This window comes from Rattus norvegicus, chromosome 11 (assembly GCF_021556685.1).
Source record: "Rattus norvegicus strain SHRSP/BbbUtx chromosome 11, alternate assembly SHRSP_T2T, whole genome shotgun sequence".
NCBI classification, from domain to species: domain Eukaryota; kingdom Metazoa; phylum Chordata; class Mammalia; order Rodentia; family Muridae; genus Rattus; species Rattus norvegicus.
Genome location: NC_141544.1, coordinates 25,142,238 through 25,159,640, shown reverse-complemented (window position 1 = coordinate 25,159,640; position 17,403 = coordinate 25,142,238). Strand labels below are relative to the sequence as shown.

General features: G+C 38.9%; 1 protein-coding gene across 5 annotated transcripts in view; it reads right to left on the bottom strand.

The window, feature by feature from the left end:
- Positions 1 to 17,403, bottom strand: part of Robo1 (roundabout guidance receptor 1) — a 1,048,129-nt gene that overhangs the window by 92,475 nt on the left and 938,251 nt on the right.

The window sequence follows — 17,403 nt, the reverse complement described above, 5'->3', positions numbered from 1 at the left end:
AAGAAAATCAAACAATATGTACTGAGTATGTCCTTTTACTTAACGTGTGGACTTTCCAAATCCATTTCTTATCAGCTGTCTGCAAAAGGTAATCGTACCCTCTTGTCTCAGTGCAAGCCAGGCTTCTAACAGCCTGCACAGGGCTGCTCTAACCCACGTTTCATGGCCTGTCCCTTCGTGGCCTTTGTTCCCTTAAAAGTGTTTTCAGTTGCTTACATCAGTCACTTAGGGCCACTCCCTAAAACAAATCTGAATGGAAACTCACATTCAGATTATACTCAAGAATGTCGTCACACTGCTTACTACAAGAGTAATGTTCCTTTCTTTTTCAGAGCTTTCTCATTAGCATATCTGAATTAAACATATAATGGGCTTCCTCTGACATTTTCATACATGTGTAGGACATGTTTGACCGTGTGTGACTCCGTTACTTATTTCTCTTTGATTTCCTTTCCATTCTTGGTGATCTCCCTGATCCTACATTTATGGATGTTTTCTTGTTTGTTTATTTGTGAACCAAGGAGAATGTTTCTTTTTTTTTCAAAACTGTATTTAGAGGCAATTTTATTTTTTGTTATATTTTCAGGTCAATCATATTTGACATATCTATATCTATCTATCTATCTATCTATCTATCTATCTATCTAAAGAATATTATATATGTGATAATTACAAAAGCATATCAAAACCTATTTAATAGATGCATCGCACTCTACATATCTAGTCACAAATAGATCAATATAAAAATTCTTTAAAAAGATAATGTAATATCATTTGTTTATAGTTAATACTGTAATAAAAACTGAAGAAAGTAATTAGGTCTCTTAACTTCTAGATAAATGTACTTTCTTCCATGCTTTTTTGTTTTTAATTGAAGGTTAGTAGAAAATCTTAACAGTTGACCAGAAAACACAGTTGGAGTTCAATTTGGTCAAACTGAAGTTCTAGCTTATAATTTTTTACTTTTTTGTAGGTAAGTTGTGACTGTAATGAGTGGTATACTCCTGCATTGAGCTAACACTGTCATTACCACATACAATCACATGTTCCTAGTGGCCGGAGGACGTTCCTCCTCTCAGGTCAAACGGGAGCATGTCCTCCTTAGGTAAGGGTTAGGATAACCGACGTAGGCTCATTCTTAGGAACTCAGAGCTGACTGGATGATAAACGAAATCTAGACTAGAGTTTGGTTTCTTTCAATGAAGGAAAAAACCAAGTGATTAATTAGATGTGTGGGAGCAGATGACTTTCCAATACGAAGGGAATCCGAGTAGAAAAATATAAATGTTCAAACCGCTCAGTCAAGCGAAGCCTTGGGGTGGTCTCCATCCCAAATCTCAGGAGCTAGACTAGGAGTTTGTGCCAGAAGCTGTTTCTTTTATAAAGTGCCAGCTCTCCTCAAACCTCAAAGACTTATTTGGGAAAAAGGAATAGAAACCCTTATGCTAACTACATTTATCCCGAAGCAATCCTTCCACAAAGGATATTTGCTTGGAAATGATTTAGTGTATTCTGTAGGCACAGTCTCTAGCCAACATCAACAGTGACGTCAGCCACGGGAGACTTCTTAGAAACACAATTTAAAAATCCTCCTCAGACTAGTGTGGTGGCATAAGCTAGAGTACCAGCTACCCAGAAGGCCTACAAAGAGAAGTGCTTGTATCTAAGAGTCTGAAGCCAGCAACATCATGCTTTAAAAAATAAAGGCAGGAAAAAATCCTTTCTCTGTGTATGTCAGATATCAAATATAGTTTTATCTGGAAGGGGAAAAGGACCATATAAATTTCTCTTAATATGTATTTATCTAGACTGAAAAGCTTCACCGTATACACAGACTCGATGTCTTATGACTATATTGTAATGGCTTTTGAATTCTAAAATATTAAAGTTAGCTATGTTCAAAGGTCATAATGATGTACCAATATAGTAATAAGTAGGTACTATAAATGTGGAAAAATTGGTCAAAGAAGAAAAAGAAAAACTGCCAATAATTCTACCATGGAAACTAGAGAATAGTCTTTAACAAGATTCTACTGCAACACCATCTTAATAATTATCGAGTAACTGATGTACGATCATACAGAATGTAATCGATCAATCTCTACTGTTTTACATTTTGATTTTTCTTTCTTCTCAATAATGGCTCAGTGGAATCTGTGCCTAACAGACTCCATTACTGACAAGCCTATCCTCTACGTGTGACTATGAATAATAAAAACCCTGTATCCTTAAACAGCATAAAAGAGGTTTAAGGTGAAAACGATGCTCTGGCCTGTCTTGTAGCATCACAATTTCTCGATGTGGCATTCTGTCAACACTACTGAATGAAAGGATCTTCTCCTGAACTAAGTAAAAAGGACCTTGATGCCTCTTTATTAAAAGAAGCATATTTTATATATTTCATTTTTTAATCCATATATGAAATGAAATGAGCCTTATACAAAAACAGTGGAAATGGGCAGTAGGAAACTCCAGGCACGAGGTAGGTCAGGAACTGAACTTTAAGGACTATAATTACAGTATTATAATTAGAATTATAATGACAAAACAATGCACTTGAAACAAAGAAAACTGAACTGTTCTCCTGGCATGTGTTTTTGTTCATTTAACGCTACAGAGGCATTCAATGAAATTGTCCTTCATCTACCAAGATACAATCCTATGACTCATCCCTTATTTCGGGAAGGAGATAACTAAAGGGCTCAGATCACACATGACTTAATAAGACAGAAAGTTAGCAAACCCATTACCTTCACTCTTTGTCACAGTTACCCATACTTCCTGCAGATTTATTCTGGGCGGTCTGTCTTTGTGGCCAAGGACAAGTGAAACATGAAGGCTGACGGGTTGAAGGACATGGAAGGGTATGGATGGGAAGGGGAAGAGAAGTTCCAGTCACAGTGACACGGTGATTAGGAGATGGCCAAGAAAATGTCAACTTACCAGACCCAACTAAAACAAAAAAAGAACAGAAAACATGGCATAAATAAAAATAAGGAAATGAACATGGAGCAGACAACATAGTAAGATTCGACTTAACCCTGGTGCTGCTTTCACATCAACTGAGGAACACACTCACAGTTAGATACACTGGTCACACTATCCGTGAATGAATATTTGTTAGCACTTCGAGCACAGTCATCAATAATGGAGGAAAATAGGAATGAGTCTTGAAATCGATCCTATGGAAAATGGTCCAGCTATAATGGGAGGATGGTAAGGACATTATAAAGTGTCTCTCAAGAATTTTCTGCTTGGCTTTATCAGGTAACAGGTACCTTTTCTAGGGAATGGATTTTAAAAGTAGTATAAATATTAGCTGCTAACTCTACACAGAACTAAAACATATGCAATTTTTAAGATAAAGAATGTTAAATCCCATATAGACTCACTGATAGGTTGACTTTTGTAGGTTTCACACTGGCAATGGTATTTCACCCAACTCAAGCTACTGATACTAACTATATGTATGGATGAGCCCTAGACAATTGGATAATGGCTCCAAAGATCAGGGTGGGGCCTGAGAATCTGCCTTTCTGATGAGGACCATACTAGCCCATGCCCATGAGTTTAGATGGAAGACTTTAACACTGAGCTTATATGTGTGAATATTTTTAATTGAAAATATATTTTATATATAGTATATATATATATATATATATATAATATGTATATAGAGGAGAAAAGTATGAAAGCAGGAAGAACACAAAATATTTAAAAGCCACTGTCACATTATCCATTTTTATGTTGAAACAAGATGTATGTCAACACGGTAATGTTTATTTAAAGTTATACACAGCAATCACTGTTTATTTCAGAAGTAAAGGTCACTGCTATCAAATGAAGAAGATCTTCATATATCACAGTAGGGACTGACAATCCATTTCATTCAAATAAAAAGTTCCCAACCCAAAAGTCATTTGACTTGATATATGTTCCCGTAGTTTATATCTGAGTCAAGGACTGCGACTTTGAGATAGTTCAGTCAGAAAATAGAAAAAAATTCTCGCATACATCTCAATATTTTAAAGGGACTCAAATATTTAACATATCTAAAATTTTATTTTTGATTTTAGTGGGAAGATAGGCATTTAGAAGAGTTTAAAAATTGTAGAATCAAAGCAGGTACAAAGGTCATTTTATATTTCTTAATATCTTAAAGAGATTGACTTAAATGGCAGGAGGATACCAAGGAGGTACAAAAGAAGGGATCTGAGAAAATACCCGTCAAGTTTTGTTTGAAACAAAAGTTGTAGAACTGTCTCAAAGATTAACCTTTGAAAACAAACTTGATCTCACCAGACCAATACAGTTATGTTAGGAAGCTAGACAAATAATTCCTAAGTGTTCTTAAATATTGCACATATTTTAAAATTCCTTATATTTCAAAAATGAAATTAAAGCAATACAGTGACCGGAAGCTGCTCCTTTAAGATTTAAAGTGCCCTTTCTTCCTTACGGTTTTATCAACAATCCACAGGACCAGAATGAATCACACGTCAGCACTTCAGCCTAAAAGTTTTGCATATTGTACGAATGACAAACAATAATTCTTATAGTCTATGAAAGGCCTGAAATGTTATCTAAGAACATCTACCATCATAAAATCTAAAAGGATCAGAAATCCTTGAGAAAATTCCATTTGTGAACACGTAAGCTTTTAACAACCACGATCATCAGGAATGATTCCAATACCTGAATAAAACCCATTCCCAGCTCACAGCACCTTTCATTTGTCTTCGTGTCAACAAACAAGTACATGAACAAAGAAACAAACATGGCACTTCCTACATATTCTTCTACTAGCACGTTTTTAAGGAAATCACTATTCTTTCTTTTCTCTTCTAAAAATATCAGTTATACAAATTTCTTCAAATTCTTTATACATTTCTTCTTTCTCTACTATTCCCTTGAGAGTCAGGTCAAACTTTTTTTTTTATTCACAGAGCATATATCTGTCTATAAAATGGGCATTGATGCTATTTCTTATGTAGTATGTCAAAGGAAATCTCCAGGCAGCAGAGCGACTTGGAACCTGACATTCATCATCCAGTGAAGTTCACCACATATAGAAAGGAGGCATCACTCTCACCTTCTAACTCTTCTTAATGCTTCCTAGTCTAAAGGCTCAGGGTACACCCCTCTATCTCCGCTTCCTTCCCGACAGCATCAGCATTTTAATGGCGCAGAAGCAAAATAATTGATCGAATTGAAGACCAGACATAAATCCACACACCTATGGACACCTGGTTTTCAATAAGGCAGCCAGAGTTACCTTAAAAAAGGACAACATGTTCAATAAAAAGTTTAATCAAACTGGATGTCTGCATGTAGGAGAATTCAAAGAGATCCATACTTAGCACCCTGAGTTAAAAAAAAAGAAAGACCCAAACAAACAACCCGAAACTCAACTCAAAAGGGATCTGTCTTGAACATAAAACTAGATGACCGAACTGTTAGAAGAGAAAGCAGACAACACCCTTGAACTTATTGGCGTGGGCAAAGGCATTCAGAACAGAGCACTGTCAGCACAGGCACTAAGATAAACAATTAATGAAGAGGACACTGTAAAATCGAGAAGCTCCTGCCTGCCAAAGGACACCATCATTTGGACCATAGCATGAACAACTCAAGCAAAGCACAGGGAAGCAGCAATTAGCAGTGAGGGGCAGCGAACTACACACTGGCTGCAGACTTTGATGTCTTTAAGGGTCTTAAAAAGCACTTTGTTTCTACTTGCCCAGAACAATTTCAACATAACACCGCAGACAGCAAAGCAATAGACTTTGAATCTTACAGCATTTGCTATGCTGTGATTTCTAAGTGGCTATTCAGAGGCACACAGTGGAACAGCTGGATAGACCACCCTGTTCAGAGGTTTCTCCATAGATTATATGTACACATTGGTAAAGTCTGCTTTAAAAGGTCTTCAGAAATATTCTTTATAGTGTCTGAACACGGAGCTCAGTGGCAGCCTGGGTGTATACCATGCCTGAGGTCTTGGATCCATGCAGCAATGGGAAGATACAAATATTCTGCTCTAGTAATATCCTTTATCAACTGATGAAGAACTTTCCATAAATAGTTCTTAATGTTAAATGTGAGAGATATGAGAAAAAGTAAAGAAGGTAAAATATTTATGCATTGCTCTATGATTAGATTTTCTATTTTGCATTACTACCCCATTCCTTCAAGTCTTATGGCAAATATATATTTAGTGTATCCTCACAAGTGAAATAAATGATTGGGTATTTCTCTGTCAACCATAAAACATACAGTTAGCATACATTCTGTCTCTAGCAGTGACGAGATGAGAACGAGGAATACTTCCGTACTAATTGGGAGTAACTCATGGATTTGAAACGCCTGGTTTAGTTCATTAGAAGGTTTTATATTGAAGTAAGCTTCTATATTGAAGGGCCTATGTTATCTGTCAACAGAGCAGCAGTTTTCTTCATGTGCTCCACATGAATCATCTACTCCAAATTCTTCTAATTAATAAGGACTGTTTTTATTCCGAGCAGCTAATTTTTTTTTTCTTTTTTTCGGAGCTGGGGACCGAACCCAGGGCCTTGTGCTTGCTAGGCAAGCGCTCTACCACTGAGCTAAATCCCCAACCCCCCGAGCAGCTAATTTTTAATGGATCCTTAAATCCCCGTGATTTATCTTCAAACTCTTCTACAGTGAAGAGTGGGGCTCAGTTAACAAGTCTGACAGATGAGATTTTTTTCCTTTCCTTTTAAATCTCATTGTAGAAGAAAATGAATGGGTTGGAGAGTCATGGGGCTTTAAGGAAGAAGCCTATTTTGGGCCACACAGCAGAACACTGGTTTTGAAGTAATGAAGCTCTCTTCATTTGAACCAAGGAAACCCATTCACTGGTGTGTGCGACTTTCAGGCATAAATACACATGAATGATAATATCACTAACCATCAGAAGCCCTTCAGGTACTTTAAATACACGGTATTATTTCTTTTGGGGGAAAGGTTTGAGTTTAACATAAAAGCCTGTCATTATGTCTTTTAACTTTGCAGACATAAAAATAGAGAGAATAAAGGGGATATTTTAGAATGTACTTAATGGATACATAAAACACGGTGAACTTTTTGCCTCTGATCAAATGCCTCATGTCATTCTGGAGAACAATGACTTTGGAGGCAATTTTGGTTGTCAGGACTGAAGTGGGAGAGAGGGGATGAGGCAGAACTCCCGGTCTTCGATGAACAGAATCGACAGACGCTGATGATCCCACCACAGCATCCAGGACAGCCATCACAACAAGGAACGATGTGTCGTGAGATGCCAGCATTACCAGACAGAAGTGAGAAACCTGGCTCTCGGGGCTTTGTTTAACTTCAATCTTATCTGAGAATGCTCTAGCAAACCACGCACCCTGACCCTGAGCAATGTCTGACCTATCGTAGGTAATGGCTAAAAGTTTGTATTCCTCTCTTCTTCCTTCAAAAATTACCCACTTTCCTTTAGAGCAATCATTTAAATGCTGCCCATTGGGTATCCGTGAAAAAAATAATATAAGTTAAAAAAAAAAGAATATATGAATCAAATGCGTCTGTTGTGTCAGTCAGGACAACCTGCGTGCCACAAAATGCAAATTCACAGGAGCGTAGTTCAAAGTGTAAATACCCTGACGTCATGGGTCTTTCTATTCCTCCTCCTTGAAAATAAAGACTCTGTTAATGATTCTGCTTCTGAGCATTTCTGATTCCATCAATTTACTTACTACTCTTTAAAGAAAATTAAAATAAATTTTGAGCAGTTTTTCATTCACATACGTTATAATTACATTTTCTTTCGTCACCTTCTGTTATCCCCTCCCACTCCTCCTGATATTCTTCTTCCCAATTACATGTTCCCCCATAATATTTTTCTTCTCAATTAGATCTCCTACCCCCAGTCATCATACTTCTCACACAGGTGATCATTCCTGCTGAGGATTCCTAACTGCAATGGCCACGCCATCTACAATAAGCACCTTTTATAGTACTTTTAAGGTCTCTTCCCAATTATACGGCCCCCAATGATATCTGTCTTCTCAATTAGATCCCCTATGCCACCCCATGTAAGTCTTGCACAGTTGATCTTCCCTGCTGCAGGGCCCTATCTGCAATGTTCATATCATATACAAAAAACATCTTTGTATAGTTCTCTTTCCCGACTCCTGTCACAGTATTTCTATCCCCTTTCTCATAATATCCTCTGCTTCTGGGAGTGTGCAATATAAGTATTCCATCTGTAGCTCAACGCTCTTTATTTGTAGTACTATAATTCCTAAAGGAGTTGGGAATCTCTTCATTTGAATATACCCCATTTCTAAATGGGGCCTCTCCAACCTAGGCCGAGAGTTAAATCAGTCTACATGAATTAACACATATTTTGAAGGCAGATTACGGACATTTAGTGAATGTCAGTAAGTTTCCCCCAAAGGGCCCAACTGACTCTACTCCTAACTACCAAACTGCTCAGCTGACTAATATCTTACTTTTTTTTCCTAATGTAATCTTCAACAAAGCCAATATTGTCTAAAAACAAACCAACATAAATAAGAAGCATCCATTAGTAGTTTCTGGCCTTAAAATTCCTTTAATATAGTCTTAATTCTCTTAAATTTAGAGCTACATGCTTAGTGTTTCTTAGCTGTGTAACACTTGCGTGTCTTCTTATGTCATTTGCCTGTTGCCCTGACCTTTTAGATTTGATGTGTTCACTGGGTCTTACCTCCATAGTGTTCTTTCCCTGCTGGCTTAATTCCATATCATCCTCTGGATCTTAACTCAAGATGTAAGAAACACTCCAGACAGTACCTGGAAATCTGATTTTACATCCTAGGAGGGCTGCATTTCTCCACAACAAACTCATACTTACAACACACATCCTAGTTTAAAGCCACATATTTGTGCGATTATTGCCTTGGCAACCCAAACAAGGCTGCTCGCATCACAGAAACTAAGTAATTAATTAGTAATAAACAAAGGCGAATGTTCGAAGTCAACCATTGAACTGAGAATGGGGTCCCCATTGGAAGAGTTAGGGAAAGGATTGAAGGAGCTGAAGGGGTTTGCAACCCCATAAGAACAACAATACCAACCAACCAGAGCTCCCAGGGACTAAACCACTACCCCAAGAGTACACATGGACAGACTCATGGCTCCCGCTGCATATGACCCATGGCTCAGAGGATGGCTTTGTTGGGCACCAATGGGAGAAGCTCTTAGTGCTGCCAAGGCGACCCCAAACCCCCATTGTAGGGGAAAGTCAGGGTGGGGAGGCAGGAATGGGTGGGTGGTTGGGTGGGGGAACACCCTCATAGAAGAAGGGGGGGGAAATGGGATAGGGGGCTTATGGACTGGAAACTGGGAAAGGGGACAGCATTTGAAATGTAAATAAAAAAATAAAAAAAAATCTGTTTGCCTTTGGAATTTATCAAGTGGCAAGTGTTTCCCACATTTACAAATACCTTTCAAGACGAACAAATTGCAACACCACTAAAATCCGGGGGAAAACACCTTCCCTGTGATCGTATGAGCCTGCTTTTCATACTGTGTGGTTTCACGAGTATCTATTGTTCCCTCAGCTTCTGCGGTCTCTCACGGATCACCTGTTTACCCTTCTCAAGTCTCAGCACTTTCTGTGGAATCTATAAAGTGCTGAGAAATGCACTGTTCGAAGAATGGCGATGCCCATCTTTAAGCAGCAAGCTTCCTGGAAGGCCCGGAACGCGATGGCTGATTATAGCCTTAAACAACTGACAGGAAAACCACTTTGGATGGAGACAATCTCCATGAACAATCAGGTATGAGATTGTGAAAATTGTGTAGATGTCTGGCTTGTTGCTTAATAATAAAGAACCATCAGTATAAGCAGTGCGTCCTGGTCGTTCATTGGAAACTTTCTCTCTCGGCAGCTTTCAGAAACAGTTCAATACTCCATTTGTGTCAGGGGAGGATGATAAAGACTCAGTCACTTGGTAAAGTTTACCCCTCAGGTAATAGCAGGATTGGAATTCAGGTTTCTCCCACACTTAAAACTATGGGGAGAATATATGATTTATTTTAAATATGCTATATGTAACTTAATTCCAAGTAAAATATGTAATTTATAATATATATATATATATATATATATATATATATACACACACACACTATATGTAACATTATCCCAAGAAAAATGTTGAAAGAGTCAACTTCCTCTTAAAAAAGAGATAGGATAGGCTGTTGAAAATGAACACCTCCAAGGTATGCAGTCATTTGATCAAAAGATCAAATCTTTATCACCCAAGTCTGCAATTTAATATAAAAGAATCTCAGGCCTCAGCTCCCTAATTCTTATGCTAGTTCCAAAGTCAATAAATTTAAAGTGTGAAACCACAGCTAACATTTAGTTTCCCCAAACCCAGCCCAGAAGTGCACTGCTAACACATTTATTCCCCAGGAATATAACTCGGACCAACATCAGGCAGTAACTTCATCTGCAGGAGTGGGAAGGCAGATCCCATCTATTCGCTAATGACTGAAGAGAAACTGCTTGAAAAAACTGCTCTACCGTCCACGAGGTTGACTTTCTAAACCGTCTTTGTAAATCCGCCCATCTATCAGGTTTAATTGTGCAGCCCTCCAATGTCTCCAGCAACAGCATCGACCACACAAAATGAATGTCCCTAAGCTAACTTTAATAACCATTTATGGATTTCCCTACCCTTATAAATCTGTTACAAAGCAATTACTCAGCGTCATTTTGTCTTAAACTCCTTTTAGTGTATTTTGCAGGTGTGTTTGTACTGGCGCAGCGGCTATCAAGTCATAAGGAGTTCAAGAATCAAATGAATGTGCTTATGCCATATTAATCAATTTTTTCTGCAAGGTTTAGGTAAAGTATTTTGAAATGTTCACTTAAAATGTATATAGAATCCTTTTAAAAATGAAAAGTTTAAAATTACTTTACAGTTTGAAGTCACTGGCATAAAAATGAAAGGACACTTAGATGCTTCAAAGTCATATGGAACTCTTTTAGCAATGACTTGTTTGGAATGTACTGAAAGGTCTCCTTAGACCCAGAAATAGTGAATATTCTTTACCCTTAATTAGTACTGTGTATATCTGTCATAATAGCTAAAATCATAGCAAACGTATAATAAAAAGTTAATATAAGTATATATATATATATACATGGATTAAAAAAATCAAAATTTTAATTATTTACTAATTTACTTTATCCAAGGTTCCTTGTAAGGAAAAATGTCCTTAGTACTCAACAATTATTCTCTCTGTGAAAATTCTTTACACACTGAATAATGTAAATCACTTTATTTGTGCCTAAAATATTCTGGATAAAATTCACTGAGCAAATCTGAATTGGAGAATTAAAATTAATTATTATACACAACCTCCCTAAATGACTCCAAGTCTTAAAATTCTATGAGACTGTTTGCAAGGAATCTAACATTTGAGTGTGGGTTCTCTGCCAATGACTAGCGAGAAAAGGTAATTTATTTCTGCCAATTTCACTCTCAGACACAGTTCTGAACATTTTATATATCCACATGACCCATTATATATTTCTATGGTGACAACACTATTTGAGAATGTTGGTGACTAGACACAGTCACTCAGTTATAGCTATCCAGCTGAGGGTGTAGAACACCTTCTCCATGCTTCTGAAGATGGGTGTATCCCATGTGAGGCCCAGGATGTGCTCTTCATGAGGCTGGATGATAACTTGTCACAGGACCGTCTCATGTATGCCTTATTTCTTCTTTCTCACTGCTTTACTTAGTCCTTCAAGTATCTGATAGCACATGCATGAGGAGTGCTTCAAACTAGTGGTATAGAGGCCACTGGTGAAAGCTTCTTTTTGGATTCCTTTTTAAGTCTTACATCATTTTCATTTAAATAACTGACATCTATTCCACATCTTTATCCTTGACTCAAAGAAACCTAGGAGAACATTACATTTTCAGCCATCATTGGGGTAGAACAGCTATTTTCTTTAAGGGGCAAGAACTCAAGAAGCTCTTCACCCTTCTTGGAATAAATAAGTTAAAAAAAGAATAGCTTTATAATTCAAAGTGCTACTGGGTCTCATGAATTAGTGTTAGAAAAATAAATAAATAAGGGGTGGGTAGGTAAATACAGGAACCACAGAAGTGGCATGAGGCATCCTATTTATACCACTATGTCAGAACATTAAGGAGAGGGAGTCAGTTTCATAAATCTTTCTCTTGTTCAATTGTACAGAGACGCCATTAAACCTCTGATGATGGTATTTTCCTTTTGGCTTGCTCACAAAGGACTCATTGGTATTGTAGATTTTGTGTAAGGTGCCATCATATGTTGCTTTTTGAGTGTTTCCTATTTTATAACACAAACCTCTTTCCCTCACCCTCTCTAGATTGTTGTTTCATTAAAAAAAATCATTTCATGTAAATACAAAATTAGTAAGAAAAAGCCATGGTGAATGCATCACAAACACACAGGTGGTGTTTAGGATAAGCTTCCTGAATTCATCATCTCTAAGAGCAGCAATACATGCAAGGGATGATGCTGTTGTTGAGGTGGTGGCAGTGGTGGTGGTGGAGGTGGTGGTGGTGGTGGTGGTGGTGGTGGTGGTGGTGGTGGTGGTGGTGGTGGTGGTGGTGGTCTTGGTGGTGTCTGTGTGTGAACACAATGTTTATTGTAGCAAGCTAATTTTCCTGGACTTGGGTGGATTGATGCAACGTACAATGTTTCTAAAAACCATCCTCTCCTAAAGCAGCTGATTCTGTCTTGGTACAGTCTAGCAGAAGTGTTCCACATTCATCTAGTCAACAGCTACAGCTTTGCAGGGACCACACTGTGTGATGAACTCACGGCTCTTAACCAGGGTCCTGGATTCTAATGAACCTAACTTGAACTTGCAAAAGGTCCCCCGCCACTATTAGTCTTGGCTTTGGCTCAAATAACCATATTAATGGTCAGACACAATGCACTATTATGCTACCAGCCTTTGTGAAATCAGCAATTTAAGGGAACTGTTCCAACAAATGCTTTAAATGAAGTCCACATCAAAGAAAGGAAACTCCAAACTGAAGGTCTGGCTTTTAGTTATTTTTTTTCTTGGTCATAACTTTTTATACCTAGATATTATATGAGCTCTAAAACAAGCATGGGACCCCTACACAACCTCACATTTATCAATAAGGTCTTCCTTTTCCAGAGTTTGCTTTTTTTGAAAGTTTTAAAGTTTGTAACTTACTTCCATCAGTAAAACCTACAGTACCTACGGCTCCCTATATATGGATTCGTCCACTGAAACTCTCAATTCTCAAATAACCATCTAGCAGTCTCAAAGGGCCACATGTACAGGTGACATAATGTAAAACCTGTATTTCTTATTGTCGAAATGATAACATTTATATTAGAAAATGATTAAGTTTAGGGATGCTGATGTCTTCTAGTGGAATACAGCTCTTGATCCAAATTTAAGGCTACATTATATGTCCGTTATTGCCCGGGAATATCCATCCAAGCAGTGACCTGTCAACATATTATGGTTTCACGATGCCTGTGGATATCAAAATCTAAAGGCATAAAATGGTGTTATGTTTGCATGTAACAAAGATGCATCGCCCTGTACCCGAATTTTTCTACATTACATATTATGCCCATCACAGTATCCGTAGTTACAGTGCCTTATTAAATAATACGGGCAAGAATAATGTCTGAACACATCCAGCCCAGACAATGATTCTCTGCAATCCTGCAGATGTTGAGAATACCTCTTTATTTTCAGCTCACTCAGGTCTACTTGTATTATAAGTAGACTGAATTTTTGGAGTGAAAATGAAAGAATTCAGCATTGTTTGTTCTCTCTAGAAAGTCAGCAGCACTGAGCCTAACAGGAACCCCAATCATCATAGCACATGTAAAAATGAACCATGGTATTCATAAATTTGTCTAAATAAAAAGATTGATTATTTAGGCCTCGAGCTCGGATGTTTAATTTTTATTGGGGGTATGTCCTGCTTACAGGATGATACAAGAATGGCTTTGTAGTTGCACACATGACTCATGGTATCTTTCACACAACTACTGATAAGCAGCCATGATGCCGAGGATGGGCAAAGCAATGACTGCTGTTTAAGACGTGTCACTTACTTTCCACTTACTTGACTATTTCAGGTTCACTGGCTGCTTCAACTCTCCAAACGTCCTTTGAGAGAAACACCGCACCCCCATTTCACTGGTGAGCAATATGAGACTCGGGAATGTAATACCTCATTGAGCCATCTTTCAGCACAAGTACAGTGTTCCAAAAGATGGTGCGATTTATTTCCCCTGTACGCTGTTCTCTGCAGAAGCAAAAAGTAAGACTCCCAAAACAGTCTACTTAATACTTAGTAAGGACTAAGTATCAAAGGGCCAGCAACAATTTGCCTTGAGGAATTGTGTAAGACAATGACCACACTCTCCATTGATGATCTACTATGGTTTTAAATTTCGATGCATATCAAATGAAAATTTCAACTAATGTGACAAACTTAGGGGTTTGTTGCTGTTGTTTTTGTGTGGGGATGGGGGATGAAAATGAGAGAGAGAGAACCATGGAACCCTATCCTTGACTCAGGACTTCCTAGTCCACCTCGGCTCATGGCACAGAGGGTGTTGTGGTGTTTAACTTGTGCCAGTTTGCCTGGGTAAAGGGGTACCCAGATAGCTGGTGAGACAAGTGTGTTTGCGAGGGTATTTTCAGAAGAGGTCAGCCATTAAAACTATACACGGAGGAACAAATGTGTTCTCACTAACGTCATCAGTTTAATGTGCATTCCTTACTTCATGCGTGGCCAAAGACTTACGACTTCCTATTGTTCTGCATTTGTGTTATACTATGCAAATGATGTTACAGACAGCAAATTCAAGTAACTTTTCTTTCTTTTTTTCTTTTTTTTTGCATTCCTGTTCAAATGAATCATAAAGCAGAAGAAACCATCTGTAGCATCAACAATGCATTGGACTGAAGAGCTGCCAAGGACAGTACCATGGAGCAGTGCTTCATGAAGTTTGCATTATAGGAGAGCCATGAAGATGGGAGTCAGAGTGATCTGCCAACAGCAGTCGACAAGAACAAAATGAGAGCAATCACTGAAGCAGATCCCACTTCAGCTACACAAGCAGATGCCAGCAACTGAATGTGGACCATCCCATGGTCATTGGAAGCAAATTGGAAAGGCAAAGAGCTTGCTAAGTGAAGCCTCATGAACTAATCAAAATGTTTCCTTAAAAAATGTCACTTCAAACAAAAATATTCATAGGAGGAGATATGGAGACAAAGTTTGGAGCAGAGACTGAAGGAATGGCCAGCCATTCAGAGCCTACATCACCTGGGGGTCCAGCCCATAGGCATACAGCCACCAAACCCAGACAATATTGCTGATGCCAAGAAGTTCACGCTGACAGGAACCTGATATAGCCATCTCCTGAGAGGCTCTGCCAGAGCATGACAAATACAGAGGTGAATGCTTGCAGCCAACCATTGAACTGAGAATGGGGTCCCCATAGGAGGAGTTGGAGAAAGGACTGAAGGAGCTGAAGGTGTTTGCTACCCCATAGGAAGAACAACAATATCAACCAACCAGAGCTCCCAGGGACTAAACCACCATCCAAGGAGTACACAAGACAGACTCATGGCTCCAGCTGCATATGTAGCAGAGGATGGCCTTATTGGGCACCAAAGGGAGCCCTTGGTCCTGCCCAGGTTAGATCCCCCAGTGTAGAGGAATGTCAGGGTGGGGAGGTGGGAAGGGGTGGGTGATCAGGTGGTGGAAAGGGAATAACATTTAAAATATAAATAAAAAGTAATCCAATTAAAAAAAATGAAAATAACCAGTACAGGAAAAACAAAACAAAAACAAAAACAAAAAACAACCTGTGGTCCTCTCTTAATCCATACAATAGCGATGAACAATTTCTTGATATGATTGTGACAATGCTAAGAGAGATGAATTGTGCACAATGAGTATCTCAGTGATTTGACCTGGAAGATACTTCAAAGCACCTCCCAAAGCCAACTTTGTAACCAAGAAGGTCATGATCCCTGTTTCGTGATCTGCTTCAGGTCTGACTCAGCCTAGCTTTGGAGACCATCACGTCTGCGAAATATGCTCAGCAAATGGATGAGATGTGCCCCAGGCTGCAGTCTGCATGGGTCACGCTGCTCAACAGGAAGATTCCAGTTCTGCAGGGCCATACTCAATCACATGGCATGCAACCATCGCTTCAAACACTGAAGCGCTGGATATTTGAATATTCATCTAAGAATATTTGCCTCATCTAATTTGCATCATCTAATATGGGATCCTGTTCCCCTGGCCCTTTACCAACCATGTATTATGCCTTCAAGTTTCTCAACAACCTCTTTTTCAGAAGAAAAGATATTTTCACAACTTTCTAATAGTTCATGAAATCCCAATGCATTGATTTGTACGTTGTGGAAATAAAGCAAGTATTTACTATTGGTAAAAATGTGTTGGCTGATTGATAAAGATGTGTTTGATCCTAACGATTGTAATTCAAAAGTCATAGTCTGAAACTGTAACTCCTTTTCCACCAACCTAAATAAGAGTAGAGCAACTTTCATTGAATGGAGTAGCAGACAGGTAGTTTGGCACAAGAAATAGACTTGGATCTTATTCCAGAGAGACGGGAACCGTGATAAGAGTTTAATGCAGGGAACTAACACAACTGGATTCATGTTTTAGATAAGAGAATCTAAAGATGTGAGAGACGCTACAGCATCACGGAGATGCCGGATACTGGCATTAATAGCGGCAAGAAGACAAGAACGATGAAAACAATGGGAGAAATGCGTAAAAGGCAGAGAAGGAGTACGAGTTTGTGACGAATGGTTGGAAGTTAGACATGGGAAGGGAGGGTGAGGGATGTGATACTTTTCTAAACTGTTCTGTATGTGACTGCAGACTCTACTTCCAGGGGCCGTGAGGGCCCGTCACAAGTTGCACCTCCGGGGGCCTTGGACGACCATGGCAAGTTGTTCTTCCTAATGCTCAAGTCTGTTTTATTGCTCATCGCAAAGACAGCAGGAACTCCAAGGTTCCTACAAGCCTCGGAGAGCTGCTTCTCGTTTTGCTGGAAATTCTAACTGCTCACCACTTCCCAGTTCACTGGGGCCTGCACAGGGGTCAGTCACAAACTGCAGCACCTGAGACCCCAGCGGCTCTTCCTGTCTGACACCTGCAGTTCAGCATCAGGGAAAAAGGCCCTGGGACGCATCCCATTAGTTGCAATTAAATCAGCCCAAAGACAGCCTGGGCACTTTTTCCCCTCTGCCTTTGTGTCTCCTCCCCCATTTGATGTCAATCTCATACTCTGAAGAGCAGCCTTCCAGCA